Genomic DNA, 24,048 nt, shown 5'->3' with positions numbered 1-24,048 from the left:
TCCCCGATCACTTTTGATTCTTAAGAAGGGCACTAGAAATTCTGATTATGTACAACATATGTTTTATGTTATTGTGTACATGTGTCATATTTGATTATGTGCTCTTAAAAGGGACATTAGAAATTCTGATTATGTATTTGTCATGCATATGTTAATAATGGGCAAATAGTATAACTTAAAACCCTTGTCCTGACGGCTGCGGTCGTCCCCAAAACCATAATTGCTGGACCTTTCAACTATGCTGAACGCAATGGCTATCTAAAAAAATTGGGTTTTGGGGGGGAGGCTGGTTGATATCTAATCACTTTTGACTCTTAAAAAGGGCCAAGAAGTTTCAATTCCCAACCGAATGAGTATTTTCAAAGTTTTTACAAAAACTTCTTTTATACGAAGTGCCTTGGTCAGAAAAAAAAACCCAAAAGAAATAGATAAATAAGTAAATGAATAAATAATAGATAGTGCCCACATCACCTTTTACTTGGGCAGCGCCATTGCGCTGTCTCTGAAAAGCCATTTGTTCTCTGACCTTGCGACATTTGAGTCATCTCTCTAATTTCGTAGACCATGGTAATAAATAGTGGAGTCGTTAGTAGTAATAAAAGTAGTTGCAGTAGTAGTAATGGTAGTTTTAGTAATAGATTGTTATGTGTTCAAAATTATAGAAGTCTTTATCCGTTGCCATTTTTATTTTCCCACACCAAATTTACCGGGGTATATAATACTTTGACTGATACATTACAAAGTTTAGTGGTAAAATAAGAAACTAGAATTCTACTATTAATACCTTCCCAACCAAAGCAAGACTTAGAAGATTTCTCATTCATCATAAGCCCTTCTCTTTGCCTATGTACCCCATCCGTCCTACCTGAGTTAATAAATTCAAAATACTTAATTTAATGTCTCTAGTCCTAGAAGATGGGGTTTTGAAACTCCAAACAAGTCTAGTCCAAAAGATTTGAATTTGTCAGTTTTAAGGTTAACACGATAGTCATGTTAAAATTTCAAAGGAGAAGCTTTCAGACCAGTTCAGGTCAGGAACTGATACGTTTTGTCAAGTCTATACCAGGCTGTTTACAATCCGGACAGCCAAAAGTCTATGCAACCTATAGCTGAATGGAGGCTAAGTGCAATCCTGGGCATATCTTTGTCACTATATGGTTTTCCACACTTGGCAATGCTCATCTATCAACAAGAATCGATGTCCCATACAAGCGCTCTCAATACTATCATCTCCCTCTCACTTTTATTCATGGGTACAAATAGTAGAATATAATGGGGATGCACCCCTTAATAGATAACTTATCTAGAAGGAGGCAATTCAAACCAAAAAAGGCCACCAAAACAGAAGAAAATATATAATTGTTATCTATTAATTACCTATCGTTTTAAATAGGGCTTAACATGGGACGTGGGTCCCTTGTAAATAATTTATTCTAAAGCAAATACATTAAAAAATTTAGTTTTTCAACAAACATTAACGGTTTGTAAAAATATCGTCCATCTAATAGAATAAATTTATATGGCTGCAAATTAATACAAAAAAGAAATTATTAATACATTCTACTGATCATACAGCGATTAATTAACAACCTTTTTCTTAATTGAAACCTCTGACCAGCTTAAAATACTATCCTGATTCTTGAATACATTACGAATCACAATCAACAACAACTAGCTTCAAATTATTTACAACTGACAAAAATCTGTGGCAGAACAACTTACTTATAAAAAAAAAAACCTAAGATCAAGTTTGCAACGTGTCGCCGGGTTCTTTTCCTAGATTGATACACCAATGTAAGGTATCCAATCCACAAAAAATTTCGAAACATAGTCTTTCCCCAAGATAAATTCTTTTAGCGAAAAACCAAATAACACCCTCAATGAAAGTAATATAAAATCAGATGACTGATATCCCAACAAAAATGCTTGTAATATAAAAGGTTACATGGAGTAACCTTGTAACCAGTAACCTTGAAAACCAGTATTAAAACAACATTTGTCATCCTCTGGTGATTTATTTCCAGAATTTCCTCGAAACTTTCCGTGATTGACTATGAAAAATATCCGAATAAAAGTTTAAGTGCTGATCTATAAATTTTTATATGGAAATAGTGAGCCTTTACCGCCAAATTGACTTTCCAATTTATTTCCCTTTTCTTTACTTGTATTTGATTATCCTCAACATGGCAAAGCATCATGATATTAAAAACAAGAGCTAAGAGCTCATATGGCACTTGTGACGAGGCGAGAAGAGCTAAGAGCCAAGAAATCATATGGTATGAGCTCTGACAAAATTCTATGAATCAATAGATTGATTTAAAAAGAGAAAAGAAGAGGCTTGATGCCAGCCAGGATTTAAAATAAGAGCTCTGAGTCACGATGTTCTTCTAAATATCAAAATTCATTAAGATCCGATCACCCACTCGTAAGTTATAAATACCTCATTTTTTCTAATTTTTCCTCCTCCTTTAGCCCCCCAGATGGTCGAATCTGGGAAAACGACTTTATCAAGCCAAATTGTGCACTTCCCTGACACGCCTAACAATTTTCATCATCCTAGCACGTCCAGAAGCACCAAACTTGCCAAATCACTGAACCCCTCCCCCCAACTCCTCCAAAGAGAGCGAATCCAGTACGATTCTGTCAATCACGTATCAAGGGCATTTGTTTATTCTATCCACCAAGCTTCTTCCCGATTCCTCCACTCCAAGTGTTTTTCCAAAATTTCCCCCTCCAACTCCCCCAATGTCAAAAGATCTGGTTGGGATTTGAAATGAGAGCTCTGAGACATGAATTCCTTCTAAAAATCAAATTTCATTAAGATCTGATCATCTATTCGTAAGATAAAAATGCCCCAATTTCCACATTTTCCAAGAATTCCGGTTTCCCCCTCCAACTCCCCTCAATGTCACAGGATCTGGTCGGAATTCAAATTAAAACTTTAAAGCACATGATCCTTCTAAATATGAAATTTCATTAAGATCTGGTCACCCTTTTGTAAGTTACAAATACCTCAATTTTCAAAATTACCCCCCCCCCCTAATTCCACCAAAGAGAGCAGATCCGGTCCGGTTATGTCAGTCCCGTATCCTAGACAGGTTTCTATTCTTCCCATCCAGTTTCATCCAGATCTCACCGCTTTAAGTATTTTCTAAGATTTCCGGTCCCGCCAACTGCCCCCTCCCCCCAATTACATTTGATCCGGTTGATATTTAAAATAAGAGATCTGAGTTACGAGGTATTTCTAAATATGAAGTTTCATGAAGATCCGATCACTCCTTCGTAAGTTAAAAACATCTAATTTTTTCTTATTTTTCAGAATTAACCCCCCCCCCCCAATAGAACGGATCCGTTCCAATTACGTAAATCACGTATGTAAGACTTCTGCTTATTTTCTCCAACAAATTTCATCCTGATCCCTCCAATCTAAGCGTTTTCCATCCGGTCAGGATTTAAAATAAGAGCTTCGTCTTATTTCACACGATATCCTTCTAAATACCAAATTTTATTGAGATTCGATCACCCGTTCGTAAGTTAAAAATACCTTATTTTTTCTAATTTTTCAGAATTAGCCCATCCCCCCAACTACCCCAAATAGAGTGGATCCGTTCCGATTATGTCAATCATGTATCTGGGACTTGTGCTTATTTTCCCCCTAAAGTTTCATCCCAATCCCTCCACTCTAAGTGTTTTTCAAGTTTTTAGGTCTCCCCCCTCCAACTCACCCCAATGCCATCAGATCCGGTCAGGATTTAAAATATGAGCTCTTAGACACAATATCATTCCAACATCAAATTTCATTAAGATCCCATCACCCGCTTATAAGTTAAAAATACTTAATTTTTTCTATTTTTTGCGAATTAACTGGCTCCCCACTCCCCCCCCTAGATGGTAAAATTGGGAAAATGACTATTTCTAACTTAATCTGGTCCGTTCCCTGATACGCTTGCAAAATTTCATCGTACTAGCTTACCTGGAAGTGCCTAAAGTAGCAAAACCAGGACCGACCGACAGACCGACAGAATTTGAGATTGCTATATGTCACTTGGTTAATACCAAGTGCCATAAAAAGTGACTTTAGAATTGAAAACGAACAAATATTATCCGTTTTGTGAAGGGACTGCCAGCAGAGTCGTTCAGAGGGACAACAGACCTCTTCAGGGGTAGCAACCCTTTGTAAGCTGCTCTGAGTGCTGTTTCTGGAAAGCCGTGGCTGGGGGGCTGCCCATTTTGATCACATTTTTTGCTTTGTTTCGTTTTTCTTTGCTTTTATTTAATATGGGAGAGGGCAATGTAGGGCAATATAATTAATTTTTCTCCAGGCACTACCAACCCTATGAACCACTCCGGTCACCAGCCTGTTTACTCCTCCTGCCCTTTCTATGAGAGATTAAATTTCACTTCACTCATAAACTATTAAAAACTATAACTTAATTTTCTAGACCGGAGAATACAGTTTAACTAAATTCATCATGATTCTCATCAAAATAAAATGTTATTTGATCTCCCATTAATTAGTTCTTAAAACTCTTAAGATTTAGCAACTGAAAAATAACGAAGCAATTAAATTTGAGGGAGCATTTTCTCTACGTGAGTAACGCCATTGATGCTTGTTAATTATTCAAAGCAAACTCAAAAATTAAAACTAAAAAATTATGATCTGTAAAAACCGACTGCATAACCACATAGACAAGTGATGGGTGACAGAATACAATGGACTTATAATCCGGGCTATATATTTGCACATTAGGGGGATGGTGGTTAAGTATTTGGACAACGTGAAGTTAGAAAACAATTCTTAATTTTTAATATGCAGCATAATTGTTGCCAAGAAATTTTGCATTCAGACCCGCTATACTTTACCTCCCACCCCAATGTACAAATATATAACCCAAATTATACAAGTCCAATGCATTCTGTCACCCGTCGCTTGTCTTTGTGGCTATGAAACTGGTTTTTACAGATCTTACGTTCAAATCAAAATTCTTGAGTTTGGTCTGAATAATCAAAAGTTACCACGCCATTTTATATGTGACCACGACCAACATATTATGATGCAACCAAAGAAGCCAAAATTTACATGATTTAGAATTTTAAACCGTTTAGGAAACAAAATGTAATTTTAAAGCCATTTTTCAATGAAAGCAACACAAAGAAGATTTTTAAAATCTGGGAGGGGGTGCAAAACAAATGGAAACATGTCTGCCTTCGAAAATGACACCATCCTCTTTAAACTAAATTCTTAACTATCTGACTGAGAACAAAATCAACAACAAATAATTAAAGACTACATAGAGAGTAAAAACGACGTAATTGAGCTCTTGCGATGAATCTTTAGAGTTTGTGATTAGTCTTTAGCGTTATTGCTTTTTCCTCGTGTTCGAGTGACCCCTTAAATAAATTAAATAAAAAAAAAACAAGTTTTTAACTGAAAATAAGGAGCGACATTAAAACTTAAAACGAACAGAAATTACTTCGTATATGCAAGGGGCTGCTTCCTCATCAAAGCGCAGCTCTTTACGCTAAAGTTTGACTCTTTCTCTCAACTCTTCTTTTTAAAACAGTAAAAAACTTTAGCGTAGAGAGCAGGGCGTTGATGAGGAAGCAGCCCCTTTCATATACGAAGTAATTTCTGTTCGTTTTAAGTTTTAATGTCGCTCCTTGCTTTCAGTTAAAAAACTTGTTTTTTTTTTTATTTAATTTCTGAACGTTTTTGAATCAATACATGTTTTGACTTCGGCTCTCCGCAGAGGAATAATTAAAACGAAATTTGCATATTTATTTTTTTGGCTAAATGGCTTTTTCATTGTTTTGATTGAAAGATTTTGAGAAAAAAAGGATCGGGGGAGGAAGCCTAGTTGCCCTCCAATTTTTTGGTTACTTAAAAAGGCAACTAGAACTTTTAATTTTTTACGAATGTTTTTATTAGCAAAAGATTGTTTTTATTAGCGTAACTTATAAATTAGCTTACACGTAACGAACTTTTGTATTCTCATATTTTTAGAACATATATGAGGGGTTCCCCCCTCTGTAGTACCTTGCTCTTTACATTAAAGCTTAAATTTTGTCCCAATTCATGAAGAATTACCCCTGAATCACAAAAGCCGTAGAATAAATAGTTGAAATTACTAAAAATACTTTAGCGTAAAGAGCTAGGTATTAGGAGGAGATGGGCCCCTCATATGCGTAATAATTTCTATTCGTTCTAAGTTTTAATGATGTTCCTTACTTCCAGTTGAAAAAAAATTCATAATTATTTTTTCATTGTTTTTTTTTAAATAATGCTAGAAAATCCTGCGTTCCCTTCATAGAAATTTTCTTCCCCCATGAAAAATTCCTCGATGGAAGGTTCCTCTAACATATCCCTCTCTTCTCAACCCCTCACCAACCAAAAATTCCCCCTTAAAACGTCTGTACATTTCCCAATAACTATTACTGTACGTAAGCACTGGTCAACGTTTGTAACTTTTAACCCCTTCCACAGGGACTGTGGGGGAGTAAGTCATCCCCAAAGACATAGTTATAAGGTTTTTAGACTATGTTGAATAAAATGGCTATCTCAGAATTTTGATCCGTTGACTTTGGGAAAATAATTAGCGTGGGAGGGGGCCTAGGTGCCCTCCAATTTTTTAGTCACTTAAAAAGGGCACTAGAACCTCTCCTCTTGCAACATTCTAGGACCACTGGATCGATACGTCACCCCTGCGAAAAAACAACAAAAAAACAAACAAATAAACACGCATCCGTGATCTGCCTTCTGACAAAAATACAAAATTCTATATTTTTGTAGATAGGAGCTTGAAACTTCTACAGTAGGGTTCCCTGATACGCTGAATCTGATGGTGTGATTTTTGTTAAGATTCTATGACTTTTAGGAGATGTTTTTCCCTATTTTCTAAAATAAGGCAAAATTTCTCAGGCTCGTAACTTTTGATAGGTAAGACTAAACTTAATGAAAATTATATATTTAAAATCAGCATTAAAATTTAATTCTTTTGATATTGCTATTGGTATCAAACTTCCATTTCTTAGAGTTTTGGTTACCATTGAGCCGGGTTGCTCCATACTACAGTTCGTTACCACGAACTGTTTGATATATAAAAAATAAGTTCTTTTAACTGAAATTAAGGAGAAAAATTCAAAGTTGAAACGAACAGAAACTGTTACGTATATAAGGGGGTTGTACCCTCCTCAATACCTCGCTATTTACGCTAGAGTTTGACTTTTTGTTTCAATTATTTAGGAATGACTCCTGAAACACAATTATTAAAGTAATAATCTTAATTAAAAATTCAAAAAAAGCTTTAGCGTTAAGATCGAGTTGATGAGCTGTTTCTTGTAAGTAAAATGTTGCTCCGTAATTTCTGTTGAAAACTTATTACTTTTTCATTCACTTTCTTATCATTTTTTAAATTAATGCTGGCCAATTCAGCTCCCCCTCAACGGAAAATTCTCTTCCCCCAAGCAAAGCTCCTCCATGGAAAGATCCTCCTATGTAACACCCCTCTAGGAAAATCTCCCTGTAAAATTTATGCATACTGCTCAATAGCCAGTACCATATGTAAAAAATGGGCAAAGATCATAGCTTGGAGCCCTTCCCCTGGAGGCTATGGGGGGTCAAGTCTAAAAGACATATTTATTAAATTTCTTGACTGTGCTGAATAAAATGGAAGTCTGAAAATTTCGATCAGACGATATAGGGAAAAATGGGGTGTGGGAGGGGGGCTAGCTGCCTTCCAATATTGTTTGTCACTTAAAAAGGGCACTAGAACTTGAACTTGCGATCAAAGGAATCAACTTTCGATCTTATAGGATTACTGGTTCGACACAATCACCTCTGGGAAGAGCTAACAAATAAAAACACATCCGTGATCTTGCTTCTGGCCAAAAAAAGCAAAATTCTACATTTTTGCACCTCTACAGGAAGGCTCTCAGATATGGTGAATCTAAGGGTGCGATTTTCATTAAGATCACTTGATTTTTAAGGGTCCCCTCTTTTTTCAACAATTAAGCAAGTTTTTTCAGGCTCGTAACTTTTGATGGGTGGTATTAAACTTGGTAAAATTTACATATTTTGAATAAGGACCAAAATTCAATTCTTTTCAAGGTTTCGCTTGCTATTGAACCACATCGCTCCTTACTCACAGTTCCTTGCCACAAACTGTTTACTTACTTGCATTGAACTATTTGTTTACTTACGTTGCAACATACTTATAGTTCCTTACCACGAACTGTTTTATATAAATTTAGATTGATATTTACAGACACTATTTGAAAAATATCGATATATTTATTCAACATGATAAGGTATCAAGATAAATTGCAGAAGCGTACTATTATTTTTTCTGTGTCCTATTCTTATCTTTTATTATGTGAAAAGAAATTAGTTCCAATATGTATTAATTACTTCAAGACTGCAAAATAAGTAGTGATGGTACCAATATAAATGTAGGTGTTTTATACAAAAGAAACTTATTAGGCATTAAATAATGTTATTAGTGAATGAAATAATCAAACAATTCGTGGAAGTAAGGAGCGACTCGGTCCAATAGTAGCATAGACTGTAAAAAATAGAATTTTAATAACAATAGATACATCAAGAGAATTGGGTTTTACCTTGATTCCAAATATATAAAATTCATTAAGTTCAATGTTACCCATCAAAAGCTACTAGCCAGAGAAAATTTGTGTGATTTTCAAAAAAGGGGGAAAGACCCCTCAAAGTGTCAAAACACTTTAATGAAAATAACATCATCAAATTCACTGCATCAAAGAACCTTAAGATAGAGGTTACAAGCTCCTATCTGCAAAAATGTGGACTTCACGGATGCGTGTTTATTTATTTATAATTTATTTTTTTATTCAGGATTGATCATATCGAAACAAGCATACTACAAATTGGGAGAGGGCTCATACAAATAGAAATTAAAAGTTATAGTGTCCTTTTTAAGTAACCAAAAAGACTGGAGAGCAGCTAGCCCCCTTTCCACTCCCCATTTTTCCCCAAAGTCATCTGATCAAAATTTTAAGATAGCCATTTTGTTCAACACAGATGAAAAGTCCTCTTGAAGCCTCTGAGGATGAGATGAGCCCCTAGAGTCTATGGAAGTTAAAAATTTGGCCATTGTTTACTACATAGTTTTATATTATTGGGGTGTATACAGACATTTTCTAGAGGAGGAAATTTCTTCACGATGATCTTCCACGGGGAGAATTTTTCGCGGGAAGGGAAGTCTCTGGAGATAAAATTTCCCGGTAAAAATTTACACACGGGAGATTTCCTGAATTCCTCTTTGAAATTCTTTTTATTTGTCTTACTTTCTCTTTTGCGACTCATTTTACATGTGGAGGTGATTCGTGGGAATGGTCCAAGGGTAATATTCTGACCAGTTGGGATTGCCCAGGAACATTTTTCTAGGAATATTTTTTTATAAAGTGGGCAGACCGAATAAAATCAGATTTTACACAAAACACAAATTCGTATAATTTTTAGCTCATCCCGGGCTCATATTATAAAAGAAAATAGCCATCGAATCAAAATAGACCCTTCCCTGGTCTGAAAATTTGTGAAAAATAATAGACGTATTAAGTATTCCGATCCTGCCCATATAAACCTTTGAGGGAAGAATCGAGTAACTACTAAACTTCCCAGGTTTTTGCACATGGTTCACAGCTTAAACAGGCTTTTGAAAAGGAACGAGATAAAATGCTCTAAGAGTCTATTGAAAGTCCGGGCTTCTTAGAAGCCTTCTCGAGTGTCTGTGATTCCATTAACAAAGTAAAATGAAAATATTTCTCAAAGGGAGTTTATTATATTTGTGGCTTGCATCTCGTAAATGGCAGTCTGATGCTGTTCGAGCGCTTAACTTTAAGTTAACTTTAGTTGAGAATCAGCATGTGGTTTAACCAAGTTTTCTTACCTGGGCCAAGAACTGTATTTATTGAACTATGCCGACAATATTTTGTATTTAAATCGTTCTTCTTCCTGTTTTGAAGATAGTTATGTAGCGTTGAAAGGCTCAAATAAGAAAATCGGTCTGTCTTTCAACGAGACTAAAACAGAGCATATTGTCTTTAATCGTAAAAGAAGAGTTCCTACCACAGAAGTAAAACTTTGTGACAAGATAATAAAATCCTCTTCAAGTATAGAGCATCTTTGTCCACCTGTAGATTGAAATGTTAGATCATTGTGTCTTTTGTTAATAGATAATTTTACTAGTAAAGTCTGAAAAGCTCACGGATATTTGTATCTTCGAAAGCTTCATACATAGTCAATTGACTCGGACCCAGCTTTTTTCGGTAATAGTTACACCACATGTGTTGGCGATCACTCCTTTTCTGGGTTGTCTTATCAGATAAGAATAAACGTAAAGTGCGTTCTTGTTACAACCGTTTTTGTAAATTCCTTTTGCCCGTATTTCCTTGGAAACATAACGCAGCTATTAACAACCAATATAATAAACTGTACCCGCACAGGGTTATTCAAAAAAGACTAGAGGAGTTTTATACGAGTTTAACAGAAAATGGACTGTGTGACGCTTTGCGATATTAGTGTTCATTTATTGCTCTGCTTCTATACAAGTGTGCGTTTTTTTTTATTTGGTGCATTTTTTGTTGTCTCCTTTTATTATTGCACTAGTGACATTTTGTCTGTTTAGTGGGAAATAATATTCCTTCGTTCATTCAGATGGTTATTCCCCCCCCCCTTTACAGGCCACGGATTATTTTCGGCGATCAGTGCATTATATTTGTTTTGTGATTTTTTTTCTTTGAAAATATACCTTATTTATTGTGTAGATTTCTCAAGCTTTTTGGTGACGATTGTACTGCTAATTTTTCATACATTTCTTTGTTTTGACTTTATGCCCATTACAACCAAAAACTGCACAAGTGCATATGGAGGTCTTTTCATTGAAAATTGGATTTCATGGTTTTTCCATTTTTTTTTTTAATATATAGTCGAGTAAATTCGATTAAATACCAATAAAATATCGATTTAATCGATAAAATATCGATTTAATCGATAAAATATCGATTAAAATACCGAGTAATCCATTTCAATTTGCTTGCTGCTTTGACAATCAACAATGAGTACCAAATTCTCCTGGATTCGTGGGCCGAAGCATTTTTCTCGGGTTGTACTGTACTTAATTCTGTCTCTATTGTTTTTCTGATTTATCTTGCTTTATAATTCTTGTAGTATGTTTTCATACGGGAAGTATGATTTCTGAAACTGTAACTTAAAAAAAAAAACCTTCAAAAGCTTTTACAAAAAAAATTCCCAATTTTAAAAATGCCCGTTGTGGGTTTCCCTTTTGTCATAATTGTGAACTTTCTTCGTGAAAATGGCAACTTTTAATATGATGTAAATTCTTTCTCAATCTCCTTGAAAGAACATTTCGGATAAAAATAATAATAACAATCAAATTATACGCACGATAGACCTAAATTTTCTAGGATCTAAAAAATTAAAAATCAAGGTAGAAAAAACTGCTACGAAAAAAAAACAACAAAAGAACAATTTATGTTAAAATCATAAATTTAAACTTGTTGTAGTTGAGCTTGAGTCGCATTTTAAGCTTGGAATCCGTCAGTAACATTAGGTTTTGATTGAAAAAAATTGAGAAAAAAAAACAAATCGGCTAAGTAGGGAATTTACCCTTTTATCTAATGTTGATCAGAAATAGGAAAACATGCACATTTTCCTTTTTATTTCGAACTGTCATGCTGTATAGTGCTCAAAACCTGAGATAGGATGAAAACATCCCTTCTTTTCTTTCAGTAGATTAGATATAGAGGCAAGATTTTTTTTCACAGAATCTGCCTATCGTTTGTATATGTTGCCCAATCTGTGAAATACAAAAACACACTTTCTACATGGTAGTCTTTGGCATATCCATGGAAAAGATACGGTTTCAAGAAATGTCAAGTTTGCCCTCTTTTGACTCTGGCTAATCGAATAAAAATAGACAGATAGTCTTATGGGGAGATGAATAAAAAAAAACATTTTTTAAAACTGAAAGTAAGGAGCGAAATTTAAACTTAAAACGAACAGAAATTACTCCGTGTACGAAAGGGGTTGTTCCCTCCTCAACGCCCCACTCTTTAAGATAAAGTTGACTCTTTCACTCAAATCTACTTTTTAAAACAGTAAATAACTTTAGCGTATTATCCGATTCTTTTGATGCATCTATTAGTATCAAAATTTGTTTTTTAGAGTTTTGTTTACTAATGAGCCGGATCACTCCTTACTACATTTTGTTACCACGAACTGTTTGATGAATATTCCTTTGGTATTCTTTCAGAGCCGAGGAAATCTATATAAATAGGTTCGGAGACAACGCTGGCTATGCATGACCTATGGAAAAACGAAGAAAAGAAAAAAAATGAAGAAAACAAAACGACAAAACAATGACAAGGAAACTGTTCAGTCCTTGAATAACGAAAGCTAATCAGACATTTTATCTGCTAATCTTCTGCTAAGCTATCCTCAGTGTTCAAAACTTCCTGTACCAAAAGAAAATCAAACAAACCTTTCTGAGCAACCTTTACAGGTCCTCTGTTTTATCCTCTGTGTAAATTTGTTTTTTTTTTCACTTTTCTGTTCTTTGTTTATTTTTCACGGATATTTGCCAGTAAAAATTTTGCAAATCATTATTATGAAACTGAAAATGTTGTCAATTTCTCGATATTGAAGGAAAATTTCCCTTTATTTTGAAAAAAAATTAACTTCGCTAATAGTTCATTTCTATATATTAGAAAAACAAGAACAAGTTTTTTCATCTAAAAGTAAGGAACAGCCTTAAAACTTATAATGAACAAAATAATGAACAAAAATAATTTTGTATATGGGGAGCTCCTCTTCACTATAAAATTATTTAGTACTTAAAAGAACGTCCTATTGGAAAAGGCACTTGTGTTTCAAAAGTCGTTTTTAAAGAATTAGGAAAACAAATAAAAACTTTAACGTAAAGAGCAATTTATTGAGGAAGGGGAAGTCCTATCATAAAACGAATGGTTTCTGTACATTTTAAGTTTTAAAGTGGCTCCTTACTTTCAGTTGAACAAACTTGTATTTTTGTAATTTTATTTCAATTTACTTTTCGATTACTTTGGGAAAATCTGCCTCCACCTCTATTCTGATAATTTCCCAGTCCTGCTGGCCATCCTCCTCCGTAGAAAATTTTTTCCCGAAGGCCCTCCCTCTTCACTGAAAACTTGCCAACATGAGAAATTCCCCCATAAAGAAATTATCCTGCAAAAAAACCCTCCCCACGAAGAAAAATATTCCTGGGCAATCCCAACTGGTCTGAATATTACCCTTAGACCATTCCCAGGTAAGCTAGGACGATGAAATTTGGCAAGCATATCAGGGACCGGACCAGATTAAATTAAAAATTGTCGTTTTCCCGATTTGACCATCTTGGGGGGGAGTGGTGGGCTGGTTAATTCGGAAAAATTAGAAATAATAGATATTTTTAACTTGCGAAAGGGTGATCGGATCTCAATGAAATTTGATGTTCAGAAAGATATCGTGTCTTAGAGCTTTTATTTTAAATCCTGACCAGATCTGGTGACATTGGGGGGTATTTGGGAGGGGGAACCTAAAACTTGGAAAACACTCAGAGTGGAGGGATCGGGATGAAACTTGGTGGGAAAACTAAAAACAAGTCCTAGATACATGAATGACATAAACGGAACGGATCCGCTCTCTTTGGGGTAGTTGGAGGGGGTTATTTCTGAAAAATTAGAAAAAATGAGATATTTTTAACTTACGAACGGGTGATCGAATCTCAATGAAATTCAGTATTTAAAAGGATATCGTGTCTCAGAGCTCTTTTTTAAATCCTGACCGGATCTGGTGACATTGGGGGAAGTTTGGGGTGGGGGAACCTAAAATCATGGAAAACGCTTAGATTGGAGGGATCGGGATGAAATTTGATGGGAAAAATAAGCATAAGTCTTACATACGTGATTTACATAATTGGAACAGATCCACTCTATTGGGGGGGGGGGTTAATTCTGAAGAATAAGACAAAATTACGTATTTTAACTTACAAAGGAGTGATCGGATCTTCACGAAACTTCATATTTAGAAAGACCTCGTAACTCAGATCTCTTATTTTAAATCTCAACCGCATCAAGCGTAATTGGGGGGGGGGGGCAGTTGGTGGCACCGGAAATCTTAGAAAATACTTAAAGCAATGGGATCTGGATGAAACTTGATGGGAAGAATAGAAACCTGTCTAAGATACGTGATTGACATAAACAGACCCGATCTGCTCTCTTTGGTGGAATTGGGAGGGGGGTAATTTTGAAAATTGAGGTATTTGTAACTTACGAAAGGGTGACCAGATCTTAATGAAATTTGATATTTAGAAGGATCTTGTGCTTTAAAGTTCTAATTTTTAATTCCGACCAGATCCTGTGACATTGAGGGGAGTTGGAGGGGGGAAACCAGAATTCTTGGAAAATGTGGAAATTGGGGTATTTTTATCTTACGAATAGATGATCGGATCTTAATGAAATTTGATTTTTAGATGGAATTCATGTCTCAGAGCTCTTATTTCAAATCCCAACCAGATCTTTTGACATTGGGGGGAGTTGGAGGGGGGTATCTTGGAAAACACTTGGAGTGGAGGAATCGGGATGAAGCTTGGTGGATAGAATAAACAAATGTCCTTGATAAGTGATTGTAAGAATCGTACTAGATTCGCTCTCTTTGGAGGAGTTGGAGGGAGGGGGTCAGTGATTTGGTGAGTTTGGTGCTTCTTGACGTGCTAGGACGATGAAAATTGGTAGGCGTGTCAGGGAGGTGCACAATTTGATTAAATGAAGTCGTTTTCCCAGATTCGACCATCTGGGGGGCTACCTTGTCATGGGAGCGAGTGATGGTTTTCCAGGTTAGATCAACCAATAGTTGGCCTTATTATAGGAGGTAGTGTTGGAATGAAGCTCAAAGTAATGGACTACTGGAAATGTGCAGATGTAGGGTAACGAACATCAGGATCTAGAAAAATATCCATTGTTCTTGCTGAATCGCTCCCAGGACAAGGTATTTACAAAACAAGTGGTATTTCAGTTTAGAAATTTAACTGAAATCTTGGAAACTTTTTCCTTGTATGGTTGGAGAATTGTGTGGCCTTTATCGTAGAGGGCAGTGCCCTCTCTCCATCTGTAAGTAAAACATTATTAATCTATACTGAGGCCAAATTACCTGACTAATTTTAATCTTAAAAGTATTAAAATATAGAGCAGGCTACTAACCAACATATAGAGCAGGCTACTAACTAATATCAGTATTCATATAGCGAGAGCAGTCATCTGATAAAGCTAGAATAAATATGATCCAGTGTCATTGTATTATTCATCTATTCAGGCGCTTATAAGGATCAGGGCTTTTTAATCTTTCTAATCTTTATTCATATTGATATAGTTTCAATGAGGTTTGAAATTTTTTGATGGCGTTTAGTGAGTTTTTTTCGCCATTTCTCTAAGGCTAAACCTTTGAATATCCTAACGTTCAAGTATTCATATGCGTTTCGAAATCAAATATGAAGTTATTTCAAACTATGCAAAGTTTTAAGCATCTAAGCACCCGCATTAGAAGGTGATTCCCATTAATTGGCTCTATTCCCGCTACTCACATTAGCCTGGTAAATATATCTGTCGACGTCTAGAAGACAGTGATAAAACAAAAAGTTATAGAGGAACTACAAAACAAAGTGCCTGTGTCACTAAGCGATCTTTGATTTCTTTTTCGTGGACTGATGAGATAGCTGAGTCGTTTTCTCTTTTCAAAATATATACTTGCCCCTATTTTGCCGTTTTATATTACTTTTTACTTAGGAATTGCGCTGCCTAAAATCTATCAATAAACTTCCAGCTTTAACTATTCTATTGAAGGCTGAGAACTAGTTTACTAAGTGGAGTTACTTAAAAGTTTAAAGTGCTTGATGAATCTGAACATTGAAACTCAGATAATTATCGACAATTATCTGATTTTATAATATTTAGATAAATATAACATAATTCTATTAAAATATACTAGAATGAAGTAAATTTGGTTTCTATTAGAAGTGCGCCCTTTTTTCGAATGTTTACTGCAATTGAAGTGTTTATTACAATTTAAGATTCAACAATTAAATAGTTTAAAAATTGAGGTAAAACTGAGTTAGTAAAAATTTAACAAGAGAAAATAATAAACCCCAAGTATTTTTAGGCATTATAGTGTATTACTAGCACCTTATTTTTTATATCCTTTACTTTAATCGGTAAACATATACGTTCTCATTAAGGGACAGAAAAGAAGGAAATTGATACTATTTCGCTTTATACGAGGTTTGGTATTACCATGAAAGAAATCCATGGAGTTCAGTGGGAATTTTGACTTTTACATTTTTCCCCTTTTCGTAGACCACATATTGTACAATATTACACCCTAGTGTATTTATAATTATTGGAGCGTAAACAAGACTATTATCCAATATAATCGGAAATGGAGCTTAAGGTTTTTTGATTGTTTTTTATTCCGCCTTCTCCTTGGCCTCTTCATTTCTGTTAGTCAAGCATAATTATTATTGCTTATTAAATGATACTTTAATCTTATGCGAAGACAAAAGAACCAAAATGTTATCATTTGACATGTAAGGGACGTATATATCAGCATCTAAGTACAAAAAAAATGTGCTATTGCATCTCCCAAAATAAATTCCCATAATTTTGTTAGAAAAAAAAAAAAAAAAAAAAAAAAACACCCTGACATGATTATGGTATTAGAATCAATTCAATGGTCAAATTAGGTACGATTTTTGACGTGTAGGTTGTATCCCGGAAATGAAAAAGCGAAAGAGACTGAATTGCACATAATAACGTATTACACAGCTCTAGGACATCAATCTGGGAAGAAAAATCATCCAGCAACTTGAATATACCTAGGTAACTTGATGTCACGTGGACACTCCAAGAACATAAATACAAAGATTGGTCGTTCATATTGTCGAAAACTCATTATGGCGCACGCAGATAAACACTATTTTTGGAGGGATTTAACTGAGTTCTATGGGAATCATCATCACGGGCAGTTCCCCCAGATAAGTACTCCTCCAGGCTAAATTTATCTACTTCAGACCCGACCATCTCTTACCAGCAAAAAATACATATAAAAGCAGAAAAAAAAAGAGAAGAAAAAACCTAAAGCAAATAAGAACAAAACAAAACAAAAATAAACAAATGCGAAAAACCCTAATCATAGCATATGAGACTAAATACAGACGGTAATAGAACGGATTTTTTTTTACTGTTGACCCTACACTAGGCTTTGCCAAAATCTGACCCTGATCTGACCATACATTTTGCTGACCATACTTGTCTTTTGCTGCGTTCAAAATGTCATGACGACGTTTTGTTAGAGAATCCGATACAAATCACCAGCTGAAGCATGTCTAGCTTTGCTTTAAACAATATTCGGGTTACATCTTTGCTAGAACGACGATCGGAGCGACTTTAATAGAACTTTCTTCCTGCTGCGTAATCGGACTATTCGATCGGAGACGGTATACATTGATCAAATCAGAAGATGAGAGGTCTGTCACAGACATTTTGCTAAATATAATGCGAGATATTGTCGTATGGGTGTCTACACCATGTAACTGCTTTACCCCATGAAACAGAATACTATCAAGCAATGACTCTTGATCATAATCATTGAGCTTTTATTCTATTCGACCAATTCTCTCCTCCAAATTTTCAAGTTGAGTTCTCAGACTACTTAGAGCCTAATCATTTTTGCAGATTTTGGATTAAACTCAAGCGTGACTGAATCATAAACCTGGCTGACAATCAGTTTAGTAGCCTCTTTCAGTGACCTTGAGTCATTGAACTTTTTAGTCACTTTCTTTGTTATATTTTACAGCAGATCACATTTTTTCTTCTCCATCTGGGCTTCAGTTGCAACTAATTGCTCGTAAATTGGGGTGACGCTTGAAGAAACTGAGTTAAACCCTAATTTATACTTGCTTTCAGGGCTAAAAAAGTCTTAGAAAGAGTTTCGTAAATTTCAGGGGTATTAGCAAGTTCCACAAATACTTTTTAACAGCAGATGTGGATGAATTTGTCGTTTTAGGGTTGTATTCTGGGAGATTCGCATCTATTAACCTAAATTCATCGTGACTACTAAAACAAAAGACCCAGATAATTGGGCTTTCCGTGCAAATCCTTTCCTATTTGCATAATTCTTACGGGCCATAGAGGGTAGTTCTTGAATTTAGCTAGTGCAACGTGATACTGCTTGAAACAATGAATAATTAACAGTATCTTATTATTAGAAGTCAATAAGCAGAGCAAAAAGACTTATCTTTGAGTGAGGGCCCAGCCTCACTAATGTATCCAAGTGGATTCCAATCCAACCTGTGTAAAGTTGGCCTAAAAGACTTTCCTGCGTATCAATGAGCGGTGGACGTTAACAAAGAGGGCCTAAAATTTGCCAATTCCACAACAAGTAATCCTTCAAAAACATCAGTCAAAATTTGCAAAGCTTATTTTGGTAATTAAAATTTACTCTGTAACAACACATTGAATTCAAAGTAGTAACTAGCTTAGAACATGAACAATGTAAAAAGATAATCCCATTAGTTTATATGTTGTAACCTTGAAAACTAGTTCAAATGGTTAAATTGTTAAGTTGTGTCTTTCAAGATAAGTATACACGTAAAAGTATACACATAGTGTCTTCTGGCTAGGTCAAGATCTGCCACAAATTACCCTGAAAGGTCTATTCTAATAATGTAAGCCGTTATTGTGACATTTGCAAGTGGTGAAAACATGGGTAGTTGGGGGAGGGGGTGGTAGTTCATCTAAATAACTTTTGACTCTTAAAATCGAACTAGAACTTTCATTTTCAACTAAATGAGCCAATTTTAAAGTTTATAAATCCATCTTTTCTGCAAGAATTCTAAATCCTTACAACCTTGCATAAATAGCTTACAACCTTCACCCCCAGGCTCTGGTGGCTTAGTAACCGTAGAAGTAGCATTAAAAGTATACAAATAATGGCTTCAGGTGAGTTCAAGATTTGCCACAACTTACCCTGAAAGGCATAACTTAGTAATTTAAGCAGTTACTGCGATATTTGTGTTAGGTAAAAAAAAGGGTATTTTGGGAAGATGCTATTGAAATCTATACTTTTGACTCCTGAAAAGGAACTAAAGCTTCCAATTTAAACCTAATGAACCACATAATAATATAAAACGAACCCTTCCATTCGAACCCTAAATGCCCCAAGGGCATAACGTTTTCTATTGCATCATTTTAACAAAAATTGGACGTTAACATTTTTTTTTTACATCATTTTTTTTTTTTTATTAGGAGTCCGTCATTTTTTATTTTTCTATTTACTCTGCACGAGGGGGGGGATTTTTCGCAGGAGCGATTTTCTGGTGGGAGGGGGGAATGACTACAAAAATGATTTTTATAACTAAAAAGTGATTTTGGTGCTACCCCTATTCACTGAAAAGTCTTATGGCTGTCATGTTCAAATTTTTAAATAAATTTTTGTTCAAGAATTAATGCTGCTTATACCTGAAACTATCAGTCGCTCCTAACGCACGTTCCCCTGATAAAACGTTTAGCTTACACCCATGAATTTGAAAAGCTGAACAAGCGGAAATAAACTCACACTTATTGCTTAAATACGGGAAAGTGATTTCTTTGTTGCTTTCTCCCTTCGCCTTATTCTGTCATCTTTTATTCGAATGCATGACACTAATTATTCGTTTTCTTTTTATTCGTGCAGTTATCTATTTAAATTTATTTTCCTAGAGAAGGTAAATTTGGGTAGACTGCAATAATTATGTCCGTTAGACTGTCTAACTAAGATATTTTTAACAAGAGCTCTGGAGTTCCAAAGGGAAAAAGAGAGCTTATGGACCTATGGATACGTCTCAAAAAATATGTTTTAATTATTTAGGTTAATTATATGACGCATTTTTGCAAGCCAATTCTACAAAAATGTGAAATTTTTTGTTGCGTTTTAATCTGTTGTTATGTTTACAGGGGTGATCAAATCGAACCAGTGATCATAGAATATCGGAAAAGGACTCATTTTATCGACATTCAAAAGTTCTAGTGCCTTTTTAAACGACTAAAAATATTAAAAGGCAGTCTGCCCCGTCACACACCCATTCCCAAAAGTCGTCCAATCAAAATTTTGAGATGGCCGTTTTTTCAGCAAAGTCTAAAAATGTAATAACTTTGTCTTTGAGGATGACTTGCCCCTTAAATCTAATGAGCATTAAGCCTGAATTTTGATATTTTCAAAATTTTTTGATATTTGACTTTTGAATTTTTGATATTTTCAAGGAAACTACTCAAAATTTAAACTCATAATAAATTATTTTATATCCAAATGTGAACGACGACAATTTCCGTAGCAATACCTGAATTTTTTTTCCAGATTTGGGGAGAGACCCTAAGCCATCTTCGTTCAAGTTTCTTAAGATTATGATGTTCAATGCTGGCCCTTGGGGAGGGAGTGATTACAAGGAGCACTGGAATACCAAGTGAAATAAACGAATAATTAAATATGACTCAGGAGGAAAAACACATAGAAACAGAGAGTTAACTTGTAAAAGGGTTTTAATGCAATAATTCTCTATACATTATTTTTAGTCGAATCTTCTTTAAGGTTTGTTACTTTCTAAAAAAATTCAGAGAAAAGAGCAATCATGGCTTAACTTATTTTTTACTGGTTAAAAATTTTTTCATAGCAGTACGTGTAAAAAAAAAAAAACAAGCAGTGTTTTGGCTTCCCTATTCGAAATTGACTTAAGGAAAAATATAATTGACTTCTGAAAACAAGTCGCAAAAATAAACAGAATTCAAGGATGCTTTTTAACACGGGTATATAGGAAAATCAATCATTTTTTCTCTTACCAGAATAAATGACTCTAATAGAAAAATTTGGGTAGAATTTTACATAGACCATTTATTTTTTATTGCTTACGGTTATGGGATAAAGTGTTTTGGAAACACCCTAAATTGTTCTCTGACTTTTCAGCCTTTAAAAAAATCTCCTAATATTCTTACTCTAGGTCTTTTGAGAAAGTTCACTAATGGTTTTTTTCAGTATCCCCCTCCCTCCTAACAAAATTCTTGGTACTACCCTTGGCAGAACTTATTTACTCTTTTTCAAGACACAAAAAAAGACACAAGACTTAGGTCTTTCCCCAACACCAATAGGCTAAAACAAACAAAAAACTATATAATTTTCTTGGACATTAGTCGGGTGTCTGGAGACCCTTCTTCAAGAAATGTGCAACTAACAATAAAAGGAGAGCCAGTAGAAAATGTTGACTCCTTCGTTTACTTAGGGAGTCTCCTAGTTTCTGATAACGGCTGCTTGAAATTGATCAAATGAAGACTTGGTCTGGAAGGCGCCGGCTTCAAGAGCCTCTTGCCAATCTGGAAAAACAAGACTCTGTCAATCTCTCTGAAGGCGTGACTCTTCAAGTATCTCTTAATCCCAATTGCTTTATACTCAAGCGAAACTTGGTCAATAAAGGCTGACGATGAGCGAAGAATCTCCGCATTTGAAACTAAATGCCTTAGACGATTGCAGGGATCACCTACATAGACCGAGTCTCAAATAAAGACCTCCGACAACTATTCCGTTGTCCCCGCCCCATCATGGACCGGGTCAGAGGCCAGCAACTCCGTTGGTTTGGCCATACCCAGTGAATGTCTGCCAGCCAGCTCCCAAAAATCACTTTCGAAGGACGGGTTCACGGCACGCGCCCCAGAGGCTTACCTCGAAAGAGATGGACCAACAACTTCCTGGCCAATAGCTTCCCCAAGCTACTTCGTCTAGCGCCAGGTAGATCGAACTACCGTCGCCACATTCATCATTTATTCAGAAGAGAAGAAGCCCCAACATAGCCACAAAGGCCGGACGGGACTTAAGTCAAGTAAGTCATTAGTGGAATAGATATCAGGAAACGACGAGTTCCACACTCCTTGGCACCGACCGATGCTAACCAGTGCCAGAAAAATGCCATGAAGAAATTGTTTTATAATAGAATTTCATAGAAACTCCTGCTCCGAACTGGCAAGCTAAATGGCCAGCTAAATTTTTCTCTGACTTTTAAGCCTTTAAAAAAATCTCCTAATATTCTTACTCTTGACCTTTTGAGAAAGTTCACTAATGGATATATTTTCAAAACCCTTCCCCCCTGAAATCCTGGAATGCAAAAAGAGAAAGAAGAGACTGGGAATAGGTTGAGTCAGAAGATGTTGAGTTTCAAGGTACTTCAATGAAACAATGGTTTTTAGGAAATTGGATAACAAAAAGAGGTTCAGATACGCCTGAGCGCAGATAAAATGAACAAAATGACAACATTTGGGCAGGTTATTGCAATTGGTTTTAAATGATCCAAGGGAAAGAGACAAGAAGCTATTGCAAAAAAGGAGGGCTGAATCATGTCTTTTGCACTTCAACAAAACAGAGGTCGAAGGTAAATTACATATGAAAATGAACTTTGTGACAGTACTAAGAAAATGAGTAGATTCTGACAGGTCTTGTTACACTTCAGAATGACAAGATTAGGATTGTCTTATGGAATTATTAAATAAAAAAAAAGTTTTTTGAAATGAAAGTAAGGAGCGACATTAAAACTTAAAACAAACAGAAATTACTCCATATATGAAAGGGGCTTTTCCTCCTCGACACCCCGCTCCTTACGCTAAAGTTTTTTATTGTTTTAAAAAGTAGGGTTGCGAGAAAGAATCAAACTTTAGCGCAAGGAGCGGGCGTCGAGGAGGAAAAGCCCCTTTTCTGTCGAGGGGGCCTAGGTGCCCTCAAATTTTTTTGCTCACTTAAAAAGGGCACTAGAACTTTTATTTCCGTTAGAATGAGCCCTCTTGCAACACTCTAGGACCACTTGGTCGATACGATGATCCCTGGGGAAAAAAACAAATAAACACGCACCCATGATTTGTCTTCTGGCAAAAAATATGAAATTCCACATTTTTGTAGATTGGACCTTGAGATTTTTTCTATAGAGTTCTCTGATACGATGAATGCGATGGTGCGATTTTTGTAAAGATCCTATGACTTTTAGGGGGTGTTACCCCCTATTTTCCAAAATAAGGCAAATTTTCTCGTGCTCGTAACTTTTGATGACAAAGACTAAATTTGATGAAACGTATATATTTAAAATCCGCATAAAAATCCGATTCTTTTGATATGTCTTTTAGCATCGAAATTCCGGTTTTTAGAGTTTTGTTTACTATTGAGCCGGGTCGCTCCTTACTACAGTTCGTTACCACGAACTGTTTGATTCCCATATTCGGTTAAGTTTCACTCTAATTGTAATGGGAATATCCCAACCCGCTTAGAAGTGCGTCAAGGTGGTGTTCTTTCACCGTATCTTTTCAGTATTTGTATCTGCAGTTTGTTATACAAAATTATGCCCTTTCTTTTTTTGTAATTTGGTAAATGTCTCTTGTATTGCATATGCGGATGATATACTTCTAGATCTACCCGTTCTAGATCTAGCCTCTCGAATTCCGTATCATCTATTTCAAAACATTTCAAAACTGTTGGTCTGCCATTGAATATTGATAAGTGTGAGTACCTAGTCTTTAATGCAAAGTCTATGCCCATTTAAAATCCGCATTCTAACTTCTCCATCCATCGTGTCTCTGATTTGCGGTGGTCAAGCATTCATATTTATTGGAATCTACTAGCTTTTAGGATCAATATTGTACGGCATATTAAAGAAAACTTAAAGCGGGCTATGGTAAAATAGTAGCTAATCATGGTCATTATTATCGAAAAGCGCTTGCATTGCTACACACTGGTTTTTGCGACCATTCAATATTTTTCCTATCCGGTATTTCACCTATCCTGAAAAAAAGACAAGATCTGGCTGAATTGTGTATATTATATTTCCGCTATTGTAAGTTCCTGTTTCATTTACCCCGGTCTTACAGGAAAAAGAAAATAATTCGGTATTTCGGGGCTTCTGACATTATTACTCCTCTGCGGAAGTT

The 24,048-nt window shown here is 35.4% G+C and overlaps 2 protein-coding genes across 3 annotated transcripts in view; both read right to left on the bottom strand.

Moving 5' to 3' along the window:
- The window catches only part of LOC136025395 (uncharacterized), a 46,880-nt gene extending 45,151 nt beyond the window's left edge, over positions 1–1,729 (bottom strand). The window contains exon 1 of the mRNA XM_065701388.1: positions 1,591–1,729. The gene's annotated coding sequence lies outside the window, so the exon portion shown is untranslated. The remainder of the gene's footprint in view (positions 1–1,590) is intronic.
- LOC136025398 (uncharacterized) overlaps positions 1–24,048 on the bottom strand; it is a 300,981-nt gene that overhangs the window by 144,616 nt on the left and 132,317 nt on the right. The window lies entirely within an intron of this gene.

The sequence above is a fragment of the Artemia franciscana genome, chromosome 3 (genome assembly GCF_032884065.1).
Source record: "Artemia franciscana chromosome 3, ASM3288406v1, whole genome shotgun sequence".
NCBI lineage: Eukaryota > Metazoa > Arthropoda > Branchiopoda > Anostraca > Artemiidae > Artemia > Artemia franciscana.
Note: the sequence above shows the minus strand (reverse complement) of the source record. Positions and strands in the feature narration are given on the sequence as shown.